The sequence below is a fragment of the Molothrus ater genome, chromosome 1 (assembly GCF_012460135.2).
Source record: "Molothrus ater isolate BHLD 08-10-18 breed brown headed cowbird chromosome 1, BPBGC_Mater_1.1, whole genome shotgun sequence".
NCBI classification, from domain to species: Eukaryota; Metazoa; Chordata; class Aves; order Passeriformes; family Icteridae; genus Molothrus; species Molothrus ater.
In genome coordinates, this window is record NC_050478.2 from 53,476,751 (window position 1) to 53,489,925 (window position 13,175).

Consider the following 13,175-nt stretch of genomic DNA (forward strand, 5'->3'; position numbering starts at 1 on the left):
AGGAGCTTCAGTGTGAGGCAAAGAGATTGTATGGGTGCTACAGAGGGCTCAGCTGTGTGGGGTGGACTCTTAGCCCTCTAAAGCAAAAAAAAAAAAAAAAGATTTGCATATCCTAGTAGAGATGATAGAAAACATGGTGCACAAAGATTGGGGTGATGCACTGCGGAAAGGTTTCCACCCAAGCAGAGCTAGGCACTGCCAGGAAAGAACTGGGATCTTCTCCTCTTCCAATCTCTTCCTCTACTTCTATTAATAGGCAATGGAACCATGGGTGCAGGCACACAGGATCCCTGGGAAACCCATACCATGCATTAGCATCTCTGGTGAGGAAGGTGATCTGGGACAGCTTGTTTCAATCCTACAGGGCAGGTCAGGCCTCTTGGCTCAAGCACACAAATCACCCAGGCAGTGTGTTAATGAATGAGAAGCAAAGATGGCTCTTTGTCCCAGAGAGGGATTGTGGTCAGTGGGAGGGAACAGGAACCGGCATTCACCCAGGGCTCTGCAGGCAGCCGCTCCACCGTGGGGGTAATGCAATTACCAGGCTATTTTCTCAGCATGCACCTTTAACCATTTTATTTATCCCCAGTGAGCTTCTTGTAGAAGGGTGAAGGAGGAGGAGCAGAAGTGTGCTTGGCCCTTTAACTCCAAGTGAGGGCACTTAATGAACATACCTCTCCTTACTTACCAGCCAGCTTTCCCAGAAATATCAGAGCACGGAGCAAGGAGCTGCCTTGATACTAAATCCTTTGGCAGGTTTAAAGGCACCAGAATCACAGTTCTGCCTGTCAGCTAAAGAAAGGCAATCTCTGAAAAGTCCCAGCACAAATTGTCCTTGAGCATCTTGCTGAGACTGAGGAGCCTAAGTCCTGAGTTCAGGAGAGGTACGAAATTGTCTAATATCAGCTTCTGAAGACTTCCTCTCTCTAGGTCTTTCAAAAGTACATCATGTGCAGGTGCAAATATATACACATACACACATGTTCATTTGTTTGTCTGTTTTTAGGCAAATTAACTCTCTTTTCTGATTTTTTTTCTGGGAGGGAAACTAAAATCCTCTAGAGCACCAGCCCCCCTCTGTCAGCCAGCAACCTACAGCAGGGAGTTGGAAACTTGGCATTTGGCCCATGCATGAGCTGCAGGTTAGGGCTGAGCAGAACCCCTCACAGAAGATCTGAAAAGCCTCATGTCTCCTCTGCACTCTGCTTTGTTCTGCCAGGCACTGCCATAATTCTTGCATGTCACCTCTGGTGAATGAAAAAAATAGTGTTAGTAAAGAGGCTTGCTGCATATTGGGATGCAGCAGCAAAGAACTTCACAAATGCTTTACCCCATGACATCACTTAAGCTTTTGTTTGTCTTTCAATGGTGAGAAAAGAAAAGAAAAGAAAAGAAAAGAAAAGAAAAGAAAAGAAAAGAAAAGAAAAGAAAAGAAAAGAAAAGAAAAGAAAAGAAAAGAAAAGAAAAGACAAGAAAAGAAAATAGAAAAAAGAAAAAAGAAAAGAGAAAAAAAAGAAAAGAAAAGAAAAGAAGAAAAGAAAAGAAAAGAAAAGAAAAGAAAAGAAAAGAAAAGAAAAGAAAAGAAAAGAAAAGAAAAGAAAAGAAAAGAAAAGAAAAGAAAAGAAAAGAAAAGAAAAGGAAAAGAAAAGAAAAGAAAAGAAAAGAAAAGAAAAGAAAAGAAAAGAAAAGAAAAGAAAAGAAAAGAAAAGAAAAGAAAAGAAAAGAAAAGAAAAGAAAAAAGAAAAAAGAAAAGAGAAAAAAAAGAAAAGAAAAGAAAAGAGTGTGAGGGGAAATGGACTTGAAGCTGCTCTGTCTAACTATTTCTTTACCTTCTGTGTGTGCCTCACACCCTTATTCATAGGTTACAGCCATGGATGCTCATAAGGTCTTGAGGGTCCTCAAGAGAGGAGCTGGTTCATGACATGCTCAAAAGCATTATTGTTTCATCACTTTTCTCATCAGATAATACCATAGCTTCACTGCTGCTTCTGGCAACCTCTGCATTTCCTTTCCCTACGTGTCCCTGAAGCACACATTGCATGGGAAATGCTCCTCTGTTTTGACACACAGCTCAGCATGAAACCAGGCATCTGGGAAAAGGACACAGCAGAGCTGAGCCAGCACCCCCTGATGCTCCACAGGATCTGAAGATGGGCCTGCTGTACTGATGTCTAGAAAGGAGAAGTGGGGAGGAAAGAGGGGCTGGGAGGGGGGAGGTAACTGGTCACACACCAAGTTGCAGTGGTGTCAGGAGTGCAGTAACTTTTGCCTGCAAACAGAAAAGCAGAGGTACCTGATCTGGTTCAAAATAAACATAGTCTTGGCACTAGGGTGACATCCCACGGTGACTTTTATAGGCATTTTTCTTAGGCCATTTCCTCTCCCGCACTGCACTCCTTGCATCCTCTCCCACAGTGAAATAAGCTGCGGGTGAGACAATTTACCCCACTCTGCTGTGGTTACTCAGCATTTGCTGGCAATGCCCTCATCACAGCTTGGCCCTTCGGTCCCCGATCAAATAATTTGGTTTGGACACCAGATAAAGGATGAGTTTTGTCTAACTTTACAGACCTGCACTTAGCCCCTTCATTGCAGCTCCTTTTAAAAGCAAAGAAGAGAAATGGGCATGATTTGCCTGACCTGTTCTAGACATTGAAATGAGGAGGGGTGACTCATAGATGTGCCTATGCTTCCCCATATTCTCCTCCATAAAGGGAGCCTAATGTGACTAACTCAGATGGAGGCCTCTGTGTTTAGTCAGATGAATCCCACCCAAAGTGACTGCAGCTGCTGGAGGAATGTGAGCTTTCCCATAATCACTTCCCTTCCTTCCCCATAGTTTTGGGGCAGAGAGAATTATTTGAGCTGATGAGTCCTTGAAGGATTCCTTGAAATTTATGCAAAATCTGCTCAGAAGAAAGTGTGTCTTCTCAGATCAGGCCCGAGCACAGTTCTGTGGAAGTTCCAGGCAATAGGGCATTCAGAGGGCAATGAAGCACTGGGCATGCACTCTGCTATCAGGCAGCCTTAAAATGGAAACAGCAAAGTTAAAGGAGGAGCATCCAAGACATCTCTTGGGTTTGGACAGCTACTAAGTTGGCCACATCCCAAGAGAAACAACTTCCACTTTGTCCCTTGGCTCCTACCCTTACCTCTGCCTTCCTCTTTTCTTTCTGCTTTCTTCAGTCATCTCCCTCCTGAATAGAAACTTTTGGGAGGCTTATTTCCTTGCACCTGTTTCTGCTGTGATGTAACTGTGGTAATAACCACTGTTGGACGTATTTCTCGGGGTTTTTTGGGGTGGTTTTTTTTTTTTGCATTTTATTGCATTATGGTTATATTTAGAGATGGGCTCAGACCAGAGCTGTGCAAGAGGCACACTCCCATGGTTTGGGAAGATCTGGAGCAAGAGTCAGATCCCTTCATTTCAGCTGGTCTTCCTCTTACTAAACTGCAGATCCAAAACCCAAGGTCAAGCTGGAGAAGTTAAAATACAAGCTGCAGTGCAAACTGTAGGTGAGGCCAGTCTGTGGTTGTGGTGGGACGAAGCCATGTGCAAAGACTTAAATTCTGCCTTAGCATGTGCTTTCTGCACTCCTTGACAGAAAGAAAGTTATTAAGGAAGGCTGGGAAAGCCAACTGCTTCCTTGCCTTCCAGAAGCAGAAAATGAGACAACAGAGAGATCAAAGATAATGTCAATAATAGTAATAATAATGGTGATGATGATAATGAAGATTATGATAAAAATATAGGACTCCTGTCCCTAGGTGGCCTTGATCTCTCGCCATGTATTTTAAGATCTCACAACCTTTATTTGCAGAGGAAACTGTGTACTTGGACCTGTTGTTTGAGATGACCTGATGCTTTCTACAAAATCGTGTTTTGACTCTCAGCTCTCATAGTTCAAATTGAGCTTGTTGTGAGCAACTGGCAAGAGTTCCTGTGCTGCTCAGGGCACTCAGCAGCACCAGCACTCAGCCTGAAAGCTTCAGACAGACCAAGACACCACAGTTCTCTGAAAGCAAAGCTGCTTGGAGCCACATATGAAGACTAGAAAAGACCAAAGGGGGAACTGGCTCATGCAATGTTACCAAGTGATTTTAGCAGGTTATTCTGAGGCAGGGCAATGCTCAGCAAATCCTCACAGAAGTGGCAGCCACAGGCAGGGCCATAGGCAGGTTCCAAGGGGAGAGAGATGTACAGCATCATCTCACAGCTCCAAAGCATTTGCCCCATCTATGTCCAGTGCTTTCAGTGATACCCAGCAACCCACTGCCTGTGGTCCAAACCCTTAAAGCTGAAGGTCGGGCACCATCACTGTCTCAGTGCAGAGCTGCATCAATAACCTAATTGAGGGAAATGTAGATTTTTTTTTTTTTCACCACCCTGAGAGAAAGGAATTGGAATAAAAACTGAAAGATGGTAATTCCAGTCAAATTTTACACAGTCATGCTGGAGAGTTTCTGAGTTTCTGTCCTGTGATGGACTCAGACATGTCTGTAAAGGCAACCTCCTTTACAGGTGATTTTACCATCTATAAAGGCAACCCCCTGAGATGATTTTACCATCTCCCGCCTGTCCAGCGGTACCCACCATTAGGAAGGAGGGTTTCATGACAAAACTGAATTAGAGTCCCTTTGGTGGCCTCTCACTGCACTGCTGTGATCCAGCATTACAAAGACATAACAAACCTCGACATAGAAAAGTTGACTGGATGGCACACTTTAACCCTTGTAAAGGCTTTTATACTCCCAGCCTCTTCCCACAACATTCCAGTGACCATGCAGGAATTCCCAGCCACCATACCAGTGGTCCTCCACAGTGTTTCCTCTTTCTCAGTGAGGTGTGGACATGGTGAGACCACCACCTCGTGCTGCAGCCCAGGGATACTCCTGACAATGCTACTGCCATCCCCAAGTTCTGTTATTTGCTTCTAGGTTCCCAGAGTCAGCTGAGCTCTCTTAGCCCCACTGAACCAGCAGCTATTGTGGAGGCGTACCACAATGACCCCATAATCCTGTTTTCCAAGGCAGAGTCTCCTGTCCTGTACAGCTTGAACTCTTTTTTCCCAGATGTATTACTTTTCATTTAGCTAAATTAAAACACATTTTCTTGGATTGTGACCATTCAGCCAGCAGTTCTGATCCCTCTGTAACTGTAAACTATCCTTGCCATTATTTACTGGGCTGCAGGTGGACAGACTGAAACACTAGCTCTGCACAGGCTGCCCCCATTCAGCTCAGCTGGCTGTTGATGCTGTACAATAGTGACAACTATTCTGGTGTCCAGGGAGAAGATTATTTCATGACTGACTCTTTCAGCTGAAATATTCAGCTCTTCTGAGATTTGGGAGCACATTTGGGATTGCTGAATGAGTAGCATCTTTTTCTCCACAACCTGTCTCATCATTGAATGATAACCTCTCACTGACTCCCCCTCTTCCTTTCCTTTGTATATGGAAAATCACAGATAAGAAAGAGAGAGAGAGAAAGAAAGTAGATTTACTTCAATAATTTATGCTCTGAGTCATGCAATGACAGAGCCACTGAACTGACATCAACCACTTTCCTGTTCACCCCACCACAGCTGAATCCTACCCCAAGCCATGTAATGTGGCCAAATAAAGACACTGGAGGCACAGGAAAGATGAAAAATCAAGTTGTCACCCTCCATGCTGATGCACACAAACTGCTGCAATGAGGTTTCCTTTACAGTAGAACAGTTCCTGATACAATGTACAAAAGTAGAGGTCTGGAAGACCTCTCCATAGCAATTCTAATGCTCCAAAGAAATTACAGAGAAATTACATACATTTATTGGATTTTTTTTTTCTTTTTAGTGCTCTCTATGTCCTCAGCATATCTCACAACAGGATAAGTATTCTTTCCATGCAACTCCAGTAAGGTCAGTAAACTTATCCTAGGAATGAGTTTAATGACATTTGGGTCAGAAATACCATTTGAATTTCTGCAAAACCACTGCTGCTAACAGCTCTGGGTCAGTGTGCAGGCACACCAGCTCCTTCACTGCCACAGTGCTGCGTAGCCTGAACATCAGACACCTGAAGAGATGACATGGCCTTTCAGCTCTTCTCCTGGGCTGTGGCACAGAGGAGCTGTACAGATCAGGACAATTGAACGGTACTAAATGATCTACAAGAGGTCAGATCCTGTTCCTGTAGGATGAGCCACCAGGTCAGGGAACTTGCCCTCTGTTTGTGAAAGAACGTTAAGCAATTTCCCAGGAAAATCACTCTCCTATTACCACAGTGCTAGTAGGAAGCGTGCAGCCTTACAGAGCAGCCTTCAAACAGCCCACACTGCATTTGCTCGGCCACGGAGATGCAGCTCAGCCGTGGTGTGTGTGGCTCACCAGCTAGGCTCTCATCCCTCCATTCACTGAATCAGAGGCTGGTGTCATCACAGAGCACGCTGCAGAGGCCACCGGGCCACACACACACACCTTTCGTGTGCACGTTGCCTAAATCCCACTGATCAATGACTTCCTGCATGGTCACTGGAATGCGGTGGGAAGAGGCACATAAAATTCCCTGCTCTCATTCAGCCCTCCTGTCAAAGCTAGAGAAGTCCTGGCCCAGCTTCAGCTACAAAAACATATGAAATATATCAGCTGAGGCTGAACAGAATAGAAAGTGATGGCCAGCCCGGATATTGCTGCTGTTTCACTGGGAAGGTTTGCTTCACTTCCGAAGCCAGGGCAGATGATTCATCCAAGAGCCCAGGTGCTCTGGCCCTCGCCAGGTACTGTGCTAAAGGCAGCCAAAGCCAGGTTTAAGGGAAATCACTATAAACCCACTACCCACAGGCTTTACTTTCCAATGGTTAAAGCACCACAAGAACAATGAGAAGCACAATTCATTTTGTAGCATTTGTACTTCTGTCTTCTTGTCATGGCTCCATCTTGGGCACTCGTGATGAGGTAACCAGAGAATTGCATGAAAGGGGAAGCCCTGTCTTGGCAAAGGACTTCCAGATTTTGATATCTGGCTTGCTTTTAAAAAAGAATGGGAAAACAAAAACATTCTCATGCTTCTAATGGGAGCCTGATTAAAAACAACAACAATGGACTCAAAACACATTACTTACAAAAAAATTCAATCCCTGACTAGAAACATACAATTTGGAGAGATGGCCGGTGAAACTTTCACAGACACAGCCTCTACAAGAAATATACAATTTCTTGTTCCCCTTTCTAGACAGTTTTTAAGTTGGGTTTTCCTATTCACATCAAGCACATGGAAGCAACTGCAGGGAACTGCTTACTAGTAAAAGAAAAGAACAACAGTAATTTCTGTTGTGACTTTACAGTACAAATAATGAGAGTAATGCCCATGTAGGTCTACAAATCAGTAAAATACTTTATGCTATTCTTAAACAAAGCACATACTTGTTTTTTTTTCACTTAAAAGCTTATGCAATTAAGTAACAGTTTTATTTGACTAAAAATATTTGTTAAAAGATAAATGCAAGACAAACTCTTATTCTCAGCTGTATTAGTTTAGTTGTATAAATCTCAAATTGGGCATAACAAAAATGAACCAAGCAGATCTGATAATTAACTCAAAGAATGAACAATATCTTTCAAATGCCTTTCAAATTCTGAAAGCTGGTATAGCTGGTAAGGGGAAATGAGATAAAAAATGACATTAGGTTGTCTGAAAAACCTCCAACACTAGGATGTTGTAATCTCATCAGGAATCGAAGAAGCAATAAGACAAATATGTTCTGGGTGCCACCACCCTCTAGGGACTCAGACCAAAAAATCTTGAACTTGGGTGACCACATAGAGAAAACCCAAGAAGAAATAATGGGTGCTCTCAGCATCACTTGGCCAAGGAAAATGAAAAGTTGATTTACTCCTTCAGCAGGTGGGTTTTTTTATGCAGGAAAGAAAAAAAAATTGGTTGTTACAGGTGATTTGAGTTTGAAATATTTTTTGAGGTTACATTGATACCACTGAGAAAGAGTCTAGAGTTTCTAAAACTAGCAGATAATACTTTCACAGCAATTACCCACAAAAGATGACTTTACTGTGGACCTCATTTAGGATGGAAGTCTCTGGTTGTGTCAGGACCATTCATTGTGATGTGATTACAGCCTCTGTGGGCAAAGAGAAATTTCCCAGTAGTGATTAATATACCCAACTGTTGTACCAAAAAGATTTCCCAAAGCTCCTGTAAACTGCATTCAAAATTAGTTAGGATGAAAAATCTAAATAGAAAAAAATATGAATGAAAATTGTTCAGGCATAATAAAACTAAAAGAGAAATAATTACTCTGCCTCCCTCCACAATCACGCTTAAGCTAAAAACTCATTCAAATCCATCAGCAACTGGAAACTACTAACTATGCCAGTAACAAAAAAGGAGGAAAAAGTAAAGAATATCGATGACATTGTGAAATGCAGAAATGCACTAAGGGAAGCTATAGGCCTTGATGAAAATGGTGCTTCAATATTCAGACTTTCTATATTTAGGTAGAATAAAAAGTTTAAAAATATGTTAAGAACAAAAATAATCCTAGCAAAACTGGTAAAGTTGATGCAAAAAAGCTTGAAATAGTTACCTATTACTTCAGTACTTTCCAATGAGTAGCAAGGAAATTATTTTTTATGCAAAGGCAAATTATCTACCAGACCATTAAGATATAAACAACTATTAAAATTCAGCAGCATCTTCTTCCTGAGAGCTGTGCCACAGGAGTCTCAAGAGGCATCGTGCAGAATGCTCTGCTTCAGAAACATCATCTAATACCTGCTTGGGCTGTAGGCAAGTGAAAAGGTCAATATGCCTCTCCTCTGGGCTTGGAGTGGGAGGTGGAATGGAGTAGGAGGTGGGGGCAGGGGACAAACAGGGCACTGCAGCCTTGCTCTCTGGCTCTGGAGTGCTGGCTTCGGCTGCAAGTCACAACTGCCAAAGGAGCGTTAAAAACCTGCCAAGAGCCACACAATAAATGGCAAAACTGCATCTAAGTGAGACTCTTTGGGAGGGGGGTTTATTTATGCAATCACAAAGAAGATTCAGAGGCATCTCAATTTCTGCATGAAGGACAGAAACAGTCCCTGCTAAATCTTTCTCCATCAAGCAGAGAAAGCCATCACAACAGTTCAAGCAGGAGAACTCAAACCTGATCAAATGAGAGAGCTGGCACCAAGTGTTAAGAATAAGGGCGAATGAATTACTTAAAGAGGTTGCGGGTGGCTCTGTTTCTTGATGTTTTCATTGGCTTCAGCAAGGAGAGATTTCACACCACCAGCTGCAGTCAGCCAAGTCAGTCAGCCAGTCTCTCTAGCCTCTCCCTGGCCAATGGAGAAAAACTTCTTCAGAGGATGATTCAGTGTGCCTAAATTCAGCATCTGCTTTGAAATGCATTCTGGAGGAAAACACCTCCCCACTAACCTGCTTCCTACCCCCTGGTTATCAAAGGGTCTTAGGGAGACCAGGTATATGCCAGGTAAGCAATTAGGTAGCACCAAACTTCTTTCTACTTTTGAGGAAAGTCCTCTATAGAAAAATCAGTGCAACAGGCTCTTCTTAAAGATCAGAATTCAGGCACTGGCACTAATGATGCATGTGGCTGTTTCGGAAGATCCAGCAAATGACCTATAAAATTTAGACCCTGACTAAAACACTTGACCCAAACAGGACACAGCCTTCCTGTCCCCCCCCCCCCCCACCCCGTCCCCCACCTGACTCTATAAAGTATTTGTTCAGTATTTCAGAATAGCAACTAACTGGCTTTCACAGGTTACTTCCAGTTCACAAATGCCTCATATCACAGAGAAAGTGAAAAGTTATAAAATAATCAGTACCTTCAGTAAACAGGCAAACCCACTCTGCAAGCACTGAGGCAGGAAGAACTTTAGCAACAAAAATCTTGAGTTAGACAGAGACAGGTCAAATTGCATTCTTTATATCCAACTGATATAACCCCACTTGGCAGGGAGGCTGGACTAGATGATCTCCAGAGGTCCCTTCCAACTCCAAAAATTCTCTGATTCAGTGAGAAAAATCTGGACCATCGATTTGTCTGTGTTTTGCTTTGCTTTTAGGAGGGACATGAAGACACTTTGTTTTCCTCTCTTATTTTCTCTCTGTGAGTAGTGATCATTTTTCTCCATCCCTGTGAACATCTATTTCTTCCTTTACAGCAGGTTTGCCAGATGCCTTTTAATTTATTACCTCTGTCACCTGCTAAAGTGCCATTTATCAGCTGACATCTTCAAAACTGCATGGGAGGGGATGGGCTGTCATCCATCACTGAATCTGGCAAAGAAGTCACAACTGTGCAGCTTCCCAGCTACTGGCTGCCCAATTAAAACCTTAACACCTCAGTGGAGCCACATGCAGCATGAGCCACACTGAGGAGCTTGTGGGGGCAGTGTGGGAGTGCACTGTGGCTCACAGTGCATGAAGTGAGCCCAGACACACTCATAGATGGTCTCTAATGAACACTGCACATGACAGGCAGGATGTGCCCATTTTACATGTGATGCTTGGAAAGGTGGCCTGCACTCTTACTTTTCTTCTAGTCTACACTCACTGCTTGCAAATCTCTTCTTCTTGAGGTGCAGTTTAGTAGTATGAAGCTAGTCAGGGCTAAGGGCTTTGTCTCCACACTCAAAATCTCAGTGATTTCACTTCCATCCATTTCTAAACTGATGCAATTAAACCACTGAAACTCGAGTGGGAGCACTCTGACTGATGTTTGGTTAGCCCATCCAGATTCTCAGCCAATAAAGATACACTATATTAAGCATCGTGCAAAACTGTGCTAAGAGAATGCACTTGCTCTTCTTCAACTAAAGTGAACTGAACTAACTCTAGACTAGAGTTGTTCATTCATGGGAAAAAAAATGCTACATATTCCTAAGTACATTCGCAGTGGAGAGCTGCAAAAGTATTTTGTCTCTCATTCTTAGTTTCTCATTAAGGCCTGCACATTGATTATTTATTTATTTCTAATTTAGCAACAGCAGTAGCACAAATTGCCTCCTTGACCCGAGGTAGTTGCCAAATGTTCAGTTCAGAACCAATTTCAGTGCTACTGTAATCCCCTGAACTGGAGAGCTGGAGCAGAAGTAAAGCTGAGCCAACCTGAAACTGTAGCTGCACGAATGGCGCCAATCTAATTATGTTATGAAAAACTGTCCCTCTGGAGATGACTCTCCTGCAGCTCACAAGCAAAAGGTGAGAACATGTGAATCTGGCCACAAGCCCCAACTGTTGACAACCCAACTTACAAAGCATCTGTACGCATGCCCTTCGGGAAGAAAGATAAGTGGTACTCTGGGGAACCACATATTTGTTTAACTCTTTGTTCTGTACTTGTCCAGGCAAAGAGAAAATGTTTCATATTATGCTGAATACCATCTCAGATTCTAGCAGGATTAGTTGTCAATATTATTACAGCCTCTTCAGTTACAGTGCTTCAGCAATAAAGTAGTTAGACTGGCTTTGAAATACAGAAATTCGGGCAATACAATCGCACTGTGAAAGAGTGCTCATTAGCCTTTGGCTGACCTTGAAAAATTGCGTTTCTCTCCAATTCTTCCACAAATTGCCTTTAAGGAGACCTCCTTATTTCTACCAAGTCACAAGGTTTGACTGTGTGACTCATATTTTTTAGCCACTCTCTCACGATCAGAAGGCATGCTTGCCTTTTACATGCAGCCACAATTGCTACAAGGAGGATACATAAAAATGCTCCGACAGTCTTTTAATAAGGACATGTTCTTATTTGTTTGGGATTTTTTTTTTCCAACCTCAAAAGTTTCATAATGAAACAGTTGGTCTTATAAAAAAGTGTCACTCATCAACTCAAATTTTATGTCTAGGTCACTGTAAGGACTTTGTCAGATTGTGACCAGGCATGGTCCTAGCTGAGGAAGCTGAATTAAGTGTAATCAGATATGTCTGGGGGCATGAACAGGTTCTCAGAGGGATGTGTTCTCTTGTTTGAGACAAGTAGCATTGCCACTTGTCTGCCACTGACTGTTGCTGGACATAGGTCACCAAAAATGAACCATTAGGTTGACCCATATCCTATATCTATGCCTTTGCTAACAGCTCAATGAGAGATTCTCCAGCAAAACACTTGGACAGAGGAGGGGGAGCTCTGTTCAAGGTGCACCTTGCCCCAACAGAACAGGTTTTGATGCCTCCACAGTGAAGGTCTCAGACAAAGTGTTTTCAGCAGAACTTGGCACTGGCATGCAACACCTGACATAATTACCTGCCTGCAGCAAGGCTGGAGACAAATCTGCTCAGCCACTGTTCTGTTCCTGTTGCACAGCAGATGATGGAGCAAAACAGTGCCAGAGGTGGGAAAAAGCACCTGAAGGAACTTCAGCTTGGATGTCATGATTCACCCAAGGAACTGGAGCCTGTCAGAGGAGCTGGATCAGAGCATGGTTACAGGCTGATGGGCTACACCTGTAATGCCGTGGCCACGGTGCCCTCGGACAGCATCCTTGCTGAGCAGAGCTTTTGTGCATCAGCATCCCGCTGCTCAGCTCTCCTCACGGGAGCATCGTTGTCAGCATTGCAGCAGGAGTGGTCCCTCTTCCTTGCGCCCGGGCGATGTAGCAGCGTGTGCTGGCGGATGAAACAGCCGCACAGATCTAATTCCACCCAAAAGAGGGCAGTAGTGCTTACAGACGCACAGTCCAGGCAGTAGTTTACACTGCCTGCTCGACTTTCCCAACCAAGCTGACAGAAACTTCCCAGTTCTTGGCACAAGCAGAGCAGTCCACAGAGCTCTGTCTTTCACACACTTAGTTAGCCTCTGCTCTCATTTCCTCCCTTTGACTCATTAGTTGTTTTACCATCATTTCTCTGGAAATACAATGAAAAATAATCACATGGATTCATCCATGCCAGTGCTGAGCACCAGGTGCCTCTGTGTTACCCCCATCTATCAGTTATTCAGCTGCCAGCTAGCACATGCCTTCTGCAGACACAGCTTCTCAGACAAACTGTGGCTTGGGTGTAGTCAGGAATGGAAAATTGGATACACCACAGTTAATGGCAATCAGGCAACGCTCAGAAGCTTGATGTCACAGGAAACCACTGATATTGTGAATAATTCAGAGCCATTAAAAAATTCCCAATATAACCAACTGGTTTTCTCCCATTGTAGCTGCTATGTTTTCA